The following is an 8834-nucleotide window of genomic DNA, read 5'->3' on the forward strand; positions in this document are numbered from 1 at the left end:
CAAATAGTGTGCCAAAGGGGCGGCCTTGGTGTGTTCCAAGGCCCTTCACACTTCACTTGCACACTTCCTTAGACGGGTTCCACACACACTCACATGCATCCATCTTCGTCGTGATCATGCCCGTATCATATAATTAAAAGCATAAATGAGTACAGCAGACTATCTTAATTAATCTGTTGGTACTATTCATGCCGACTGCATAAGCCTGATACCTTTATTTTCTGATAACGGATAGAACACCAGTAATCCTGATACTTCCTCTAGAAAGCCAAAGTGCAGTTTTAAAATGCTAAATATTATTTGAAACATACTAATTCAACAACATTTTATGTACCTTAGCATTCACTGAGTCAGGTAATTTAGTGTTTAAGTCTGAGCAAGCTTGCCAGCTGAGAGAAGGCAATCTCTGATGAGGCAAAAAATCTTATAATGGGATAAAATTATATCCTGCTGTTTAAAATGGTATGCTGTTCCATTACAGAAAACCCAACTAGAAAAAGTTGGAAAACTAAGAGCAACAATATGATTAATCTTTCAATATTTTAGTAATCAATTCTTTAATGGAAAACGGCTTTGATATTTAAAAAATTATTTTCCCTGTTTTCATCAATAGGCTTTGGGCAGAAAAGTTGTTCAAGGTTTAACCAGAGCTTGTAGAAAAGTCATCATAAAGGTAAGCTGAAGAATAAATAGACAGCAACATGGCACAACCCAAGTGAAGAATTAAAAAGATTCTTAAATGTTGCATGCCTTGGTAATTTCACCTTAAATTTGCTTTGAATGGTGGCTAGAAGGAGAATCAGAGTTCACTAGGTTCACACTTGGTCTTATAGGCACGTTATGTTCAGATAGTAAATGGGACTTGCAAAGTAAAAGGAGAGAAAATTCTGTTAAGCAGCATAAACAATTACAAAAAGGCCAGTTCATCCAGCTAAACTTTTAAATAGGCGGATCAGTAATAAACACATGAAGACTTTCAGAATAAAAATCCACTGTGCTATCATAAATGTATATAAATTCGCTTAATCTAACCCAAGGACAAAGCATAAACCCTATCTAGCCAACCCAATGATTCAATAAGATGGGATGGAAGGGTCCAAATCCATACCAAGAAACCAATCAAAAAGCCAAGGCAGGTAATTCAAGATTCCTTGCAATGTTTTAATAAGGGCATCTTCCCATCTACACCTAAGACCAATAAGACACCACAAATATGTCCTAGTTTGGCATCCAAGCCATCAGGGTAGACCAACAGACCAAATTGGCACAGAGGGAATGACACCTTCCCCACATGCTCTCCATAAATTTAGTAGTGCTGCCATTTTGATAGAAATCAAGTCACGAAACAAGAACACAATACGGAAATTGAAAGACAGCAAAGTATAGATCTAAATTGACACAAACAGAGGAAATCATAAGCAACCCAAAGATATATTAAACCTAAGAACCTCAAACGATTAATCCTACAATAAGCACCAACTTCCTATGATGACCTCAGGGGAATCGAATTCGCCCCGCAACCAATGTTTCTATGCAAAATCATCCAATCAAAAGCTTACACCAAGCTCATACACTCTAAAGAGTTCTACAATATTCAGCAAAATATGAGAAAGAAAGAAAATAACTAGTTATTATAGTCTTGGGCTAATTACTACTCATGGCCCAAAAGTGGCCTGAAATTGGTGAGTTTGGCAAGCAACATCCCATCGCCAAACTCAATGGCAAGTCGACAAACTTATTCCCCCATCGCCAAACTTGACAGTTTTCTTGTCTTATCTTCCCTTTGGCGAGCTTCCTTGGCAATGGTAATTCACTTTGGCAAACCAATGTCAATTTTGGCGAGCTCCTCACTTGGTCCCTCTTCTTCCAATGCCTTCCCTTCATCCCTCCAAGCGATCTTCAAGGTGTGGACTCCTGTCTTTGGCAAGAACACATGATCACACACTTCCATTTTCAAACGAACAAGCCTTGCGTCCTTTGGAGGTCCCTAGCTTGACTTCGGGTGAACGCCTTTGATGCGATTTGGATTGCATCATCCTTTCCTTCTTGAAAAGAATTTGACCTCAAATTTGAGACATCACCATCAAGTGTATCAAAGGGTAAAAATCACACACATCGAAGGTGTTGTGTACTTGATACTCCAAAGGGAGATCAATCTTCTAGGCATTGTCATTGATACTTTCAAGTACTTGGAGTGGTCCATCACCTCTTGGCATCAATTTGGTACTCCTATGAGTGGGAAACCACTCCTTGCGAAAATGCACTCACACCCATTCACCCAGTTCAAGCACAAGTCTCAAGCAGCCCTTGTTTGCTTTCTTAGCCACCTCTTGATTCTTGTTTTCAAGGTGAAGCCTCACCTTTTCATGTATCTTCTTCATAGCCTCCACCCTTTTGCTTCCACCGAAGCTTAAAACATCTAAAGGGGCTAGTGCATTAAAACCATACACTTCTTCAACCGGTATCATGCCAATAGTTTTGTGAATAACTCTATTGTAAGAAAATGTAACTAGAGGCAAATGTTCCTCCCATGAAGCCAACTTTCCACGTACCACGGCACGAAGCATAGAGACCGAAGTCCTATTCACGACTTTGGTTTGGCCATCGGTGTATGGGTGACAAAAAGTAGAAAACAACTTTGTACCAAGTCTACCCCACAACTCTTTCCAAAAGTGATCACTTATAATGGTTTGAGGAATTCCATGCAATTTAACATAATTTTCAACAAACAAATATGCTACATTGGAAGCATCACCACATTCATGACAGGTAATAAAATGATCCATCATCGAAAATTGAACTACTACACAGATGCTCTCTCTTTTCCTTTGTTTCCTTGGCAAACCCAAAACGAAATCCATGAAACTATCAAGCCAAGGTCGTTGCTGGGCGGGAGTGGGGTATACTAACCATGAGGAAGAAGTCTTGATTTAGCACTTCTACATTCACTACATTGGCCACAAATTCGAGCAAATCTTTGTGCATTTTTGACCAATAGAACTGTTCCTCTAGAATTCCCATGGTTTTGTCAATGCCAAAATGACCATTAATCTCCCATCATGTGCCACTCTCAAAAATAGTTCTCTCCATGAGCTCATAGGCACACATATCTATTGCCTTAGAACAAAAAACCATCAAACTTAGAATAGAGAACAGAAGATCGATCCCTAAGCAACATTTCCCGTTCCCATGCTTAACAATCTCGAAAGATCGTAGCAATAATGGAGTCTTTGGGATACAATGCCTCCAAACATTCAAAACTAAGCAATTTAGAAGACAAAGAATAAAGCAAAACATGCTTTCTTGACAAAGGCATCGGCTACCCCATTTTCTTTTCCCTTATTATGTTGGATTACATTGGATTACATGGACAAAATTTTCAAAGAATTTAAATCCATTTAACATGCCTCTTTTTCAACTTTCCTTGAGCCTGAAGATCTTCAAGGTGATAGCATCCATGGAAGCTCAATAGCAGTAAAGGGAAAAAAAAATAGCAGTAAAGGACTGAGAATAACAAGTCATTTTAATGGGCAGCATTTAAATATTAAAAAGTGTCCGAGAGAAGGTTGGTGTGACTTCAGTGGAGTGCAAGATGCGGGAAGCCCGATTGAGATGGTTCGGACACGTGAAGAGGAGGGGCATGGATGCCCCGGTCCGTAGGTGTGAGAGGCTAGCGTTGGATGGTTTTAGGCGGGGTAGGGGTAGGCCGAAGAAGTACTGGGGTGAGGTGATTAGGCGGGACATGGAGCAGTTACAGCTCACCGAGGACATGACCCTAGATAGGAAGGGCTGGAGGACGCGAATTAGAGCAGAGGACTAGGGCCAGTTTGGGTCACTAGTGGAGGGAATTACTTGGTGGGGGTTTTATTCCTGTTATGATTCCGTGTTCCGTGTTCCATGTTTTATTACGAATCTGTGTGCTTTTCCTGTGCTTTCCTCTGTTTTATATTACTTATGGGTGACGTATTTATGTTATGTAATCTGCTTCTGTGCTTTACTATGTGTTTGTGTGGTATCTCGTGCCTTGAGCCGGGGGTCTATCGGAAACAGCCTTTCTACTTCTTTAGAGGTAGAGGTATGGACTGCGTACATCTTACCCCCAGACCCCACTAGGTGGGAATACACTGAGTTTGTTGTTGTTGTTGAAGCTATCAAAAAAGAACACTAGACAACTTACATTTTATTTATTACTAGTAATGTTTTATAAAACACGTGAATTGTCAATCACTCAGAAGAATTTCAAATTTGCAGGATTCGATCGACCGTGACTGAACTCTATAGGAGGTCACTGTCATATTGTTTTATCCTTCACTCTTAACTCATAACCACATCAACCTATATTTTCCCCATCCAAATTTTGAATAAAATAATACCTAATACATTACTAATACGTTTACTAATTCTAAAATTTTTCCAAAAATCACACTTCCCAATTTATATGATGTAGTTTGACTATCAATTTATATGATATAATTTGACTAGACATGATATTTAAGTAATATGAAAAAACTTTTAAAATTTGTGGTTTAAAATATGCAGTAACTGTTTGAGTGACTATAAATCATCTTATTACGACTGAAATTGACATTTTAAAGTTAAATTGTTACTAAATATAGAATTAGAAACGTGTCATTCTTTTTGTGACTGACTAAAAAAAATTGTGTCATATAAATTGGAACAAAGAGAATATTATTTTCCTTAAATTTATTTAGATAATGAATTGCTTGGTCTACATTTCCTTATAATTTTCCTAAAAATCACCCTTATTTACCAATCTTGAAAGATCAATGAAACAAAATTACATCAAGGTTTTAATTTATATGATTTTGAATCTGTTAATGACCTTCAAGGACAATCATTTTCGACTGCAGTTTTAGTCATACCCGCCTAAATATCTGAAATCTTGAAGCACAATCATGTATATTTCAATGAAGTGGCCTGAACAGTATGTCCAAGACACATTGACAACTACTGAAGTTGATTTTTTGAATAATAGCACATGAGACAAACAAAGGGAAAAAGATAGATACCCGTCCATACTGAAAATGATACCAACCTAGTTTCATTTCTTTTCCTCTCCAATGTGGAGAGGAAACTTCAATACAAGTAAAATGAAACAAGTCCAAACATTTAGACAACAAGCAATCAATTAGTTCCCTACCCTTTGTCTCTAATGAGATGAACAGAACACTGGCTGCTGATATACCTAGAACTGCTTCAAAAGATATAATTGCAGCCATCTGTTGGCACCCTCTTACCAATTGCACCACAACGATAGGAGAAAACATGGCCCCTATTCTTACCACAGAAGATGCAACTCCAATACCAGTTGACCTTACAGACGTTGGATATATCTGCATAGAAGACATTAAAATCACAAACTGAAGTCTCTACAGGAGGACAGAGGTTTTAAGCAGCATCTGCTTCTAGTAATCCAATGCCCCCTAAAATTCAGCATAACTTTCGCATTTTTACAACTAAAGATGCATCTCGGAAGGTTAGTCAGCACTAAAATCAGAAAATCAATAATGGAACCTCATTATACAATAAGCCTCAATCACATTGCCAAAGTGGCAGAATCAACATGTGTAGTAGTTGACTACATGTTTTGGTAGACTCCAAATGCCTATGGCGTCATGTATTGCAATTCCTACATTACTCAGCCAATAGAAAATTGCGGAACAGGCCAAGACAAACGTCATGAAAAGGATGCCAAAATGAGGCCTTTGCCTCATTATTTTCTACTTCTTTCTCTCTTCACAAGAACTAGAAAATGCAAATGATCCAAATGATTAGATCCATTACAATATTATTTGTTTAAGAATACACACACAAACACACATTTCAATCTTAGTACCTATGCTAAGATTAACCAATTTAGAGCTTCATCATCTTTTGCCAAATTAGAACTCGCTTCAAGTTTAACGAGATAGTCGTTAAAACATATACTAACAACTAAGAAGGAGAAGAGAGCTGCATCCTAATCTGTTAATGTTTCCTCTCTTTTATCAAATTCAATACATGCATCTGGCTTGAGAGTGAGGTGGTTCTAGGAATAAGAATGCCTGGTAGAGAGGCTTGAGTGGCGGAAAAGTCCCATTGAGGCAGTAACCCTAATGGTAGAGAGGACCAATTTATAGGGTTTTAACTTTGATCCCTGTGACCAAGTCTTAACATTCTTTACTGCCCGTCCTTCACAAATTAAGTTCAGGTTTAATCTCCAGCAAATATGGGGGTAAGCTTATACAATTGATATGAGATTATGGCAGAATTTCAATACTTGCTACTCTGGATGCACAAAGAAATCTGATGGGTCAATAATATTTTCGTAACTTAATTGAGATCACAAGGTTCTAAAAGTTGCAACGTAGAAAAATGCCTTTACAACATCGAAAATGGACAGTAGATTGTGCTGGCTAATATATGTCACCAAGAATTGCTAGATTTTAATTACTTGGACCTCTTCTATTTTGTCAATATGGAAACAGAAGATTATCACATTATACAGTTGGGATTATTTAGACGCGTGATTAAATAGAATGTCAACAACATCAAGAAAAGCATATTGAAAAACAGAAAGAGTTGTATTAGTAAAGGTAAGAAGATGATTAGATTCCAAGTGCTATTAATCCAAGCAGCAAGCACTACACTTGGCGAAACTTAACACTAGTTATTCTAGATAGCAAAAAAAATTTGGTTGCACAACAGACATATAAGGAAAAAGAAAGGATGTAATGTACCAATGCTAATGAAGCCTCAGTATTGTTCCAACTGTCCAAAGTCCGGTACAGATAATCATCCACATGACCCTGTTTTGTGAAGACACAAATTCAAGAAACCAAGAACCATATAAAGGTCCACCACCTACTCCAAATCGAACCATCATACGCACAGCAAGCAACCAATTATAATTCTGAGAAAAGGTACTCAGTGCTGCAGCCACTGCTGTCACTATTGCTATACTTAGAAGACCCTTCCTGGTGAACAGACAATGAAATTAGATCAAAATAGATTCCCAGGACAGGCCGGTGCACTAAAGCCTGCTATGCACAGGTCCGGAAGGGCCATTGCACAGCGGTCTATTATACGAAGCCTTACCCTACATTTCTGCAAGAGTCTGTTTCCACCGCTCGAAGGCAGAAGTTTTGATCTCCTTGTTAAAATTGATTCCTAGACCAAAAAAAAAAAAAAAAGAAACTTGTACATTTTGATTAAGTTCTTGCCTTCTTCCATAAGTGTATGTGATAACGCCCCAAAAAATAGCTCCCATAAGCATGCCGACGAAAACAACAGTTGTGATAAGGCTTTCTTAAGTAGGAGAAAGTGTCCGTTGAGACCTTAGAGAAGGTCCTATAAAAGAGAGAATCATGGTCTCGGCTGCTTCTACAATAAAACCAACACCTGCATAACACATCATCATATACTGAAATTTACCAAATCTAACTGTTGTAAATGCTTCTTCCAATGTATAGACAGAACTATCCTCCTCCTCTTGCTCTTGTGCCATCTCCCTCTTGAATTTTTTTTTTTTAAAAAACTAGATGCGATCGAGTGAAAGAATAAAAAGGCTTGTCACTTCTTTTCTTGTAAATCACGGCAAAAGAAGAGTTAAATGGGACAAAATAATGGCCCAAAAATACAAAAAGATTGACAGGATACATAGATAGATTATAGGTAGTTGATTAGACGATTTTCTTGACAATCATTTAGATATCTCATCTTTATTATGCATGGTGGACATGCCACACTGACGTGCCATCAGACATAAGTTTGTCCATTAGGCGGGCTTAGAATATGCCACACTGACATGGCAAGACGTTTGTCTTGCAAATAAAAAAGCTAGTGTGTGAGCAAGGTGAAAGGGAAAAAAAGGCTCGTTTCTTATCTTCTTGTGCCCAATATGAGCATTTGTATGTTTGTAGCAGCTGCAATTATATGGACAAATGAATTTTTAATATTTTTTTTGGTTTTTTCTTTTAGGTGGATTACACATCAACGTCCACACTGAATATTCTATTGTACGTTATAGTGATTAATTTATTATTATATTATTTAAGAATTCTTTTTCAATCAATCAGTGACTAAAATTACATTTGTCCTCTCCCAGCATCTCCATTCGCCACCTTGCCTTCACTCAGGGGTGGATCTACAATAAACTCAGGGTTTCAACCCCCAAACATTTTTCTAAATTCTATAATTATTTTTAGAAGATTGTTAAACATATAATACTTTACTTATTGGAACCAATATCCAAAGACAATCCATGGTCCAGTGGTTGTGAATGACCAATCGAAGTCCCGCTGACCCTCTTGGTGATATGAGACTGAATCCCAGTAGTAACATCAGTCCTTTTAAGGGAAGTTTGGTAGAAAACAAGTTATGTTGTGATTAGTTATAATGAGATTAGTTATTCTGTTATTACTTTTTATGGTTGTTTGATTTGTGGTATTAAAAATAATATGCATTACATTCTTTTTAAGAATAGATAGTTTATTTACAAAAATATCTTTCATCATATTTAACTTAATTATTTTTCTTCATATTAAATCTTACAAAAGAAATTAAAAAGTTACTAATTTTTTTAAAATTTATTAGTTTCGTTTTCCTAAAATATATGTTAAGCAATTTATGTTGATATTTTTTAAATATGTATGAAGCTTTAACATTTCATGTTGAATTACTTATTTTGTTCTAAATTCTATAAAATATTAATAATTTCATTTTTTGTCAAAAAAATTCATCATCAAAAAATGTGAAAAAGAATTACTCTCATTTTACATTATTTAGTATCATCAATATTTGGAGAGTCAAAATGTATTTTTTTTAAATTAAAA

General features: G+C 36.7%; 1 non-coding gene across 1 annotated transcript; it reads right to left on the reverse strand.

Annotated features, from left to right (window-relative positions):
- Positions 1-5003: 5003 nt before the first annotated feature.
- On the reverse strand, positions 5004-8095 carry LOC107876109. The gene is made up of 3 exons (XR_007056676.1): positions 7099-8095; positions 6741-6977; positions 5004-5354 (listed from the first exon to the last, which is right to left on the reverse strand). It is a non-coding gene; the product is annotated as an uncharacterized LOC107876109 (transcript).
- Positions 8096-8834: the final 739 nt, after the last annotated feature.

This window comes from Capsicum annuum, chromosome 6, assembly GCF_002878395.1.
Source record: "Capsicum annuum cultivar UCD-10X-F1 chromosome 6, UCD10Xv1.1, whole genome shotgun sequence".
Classification (NCBI taxonomy): Eukaryota; Viridiplantae; Streptophyta; class Magnoliopsida; order Solanales; family Solanaceae; genus Capsicum; species Capsicum annuum.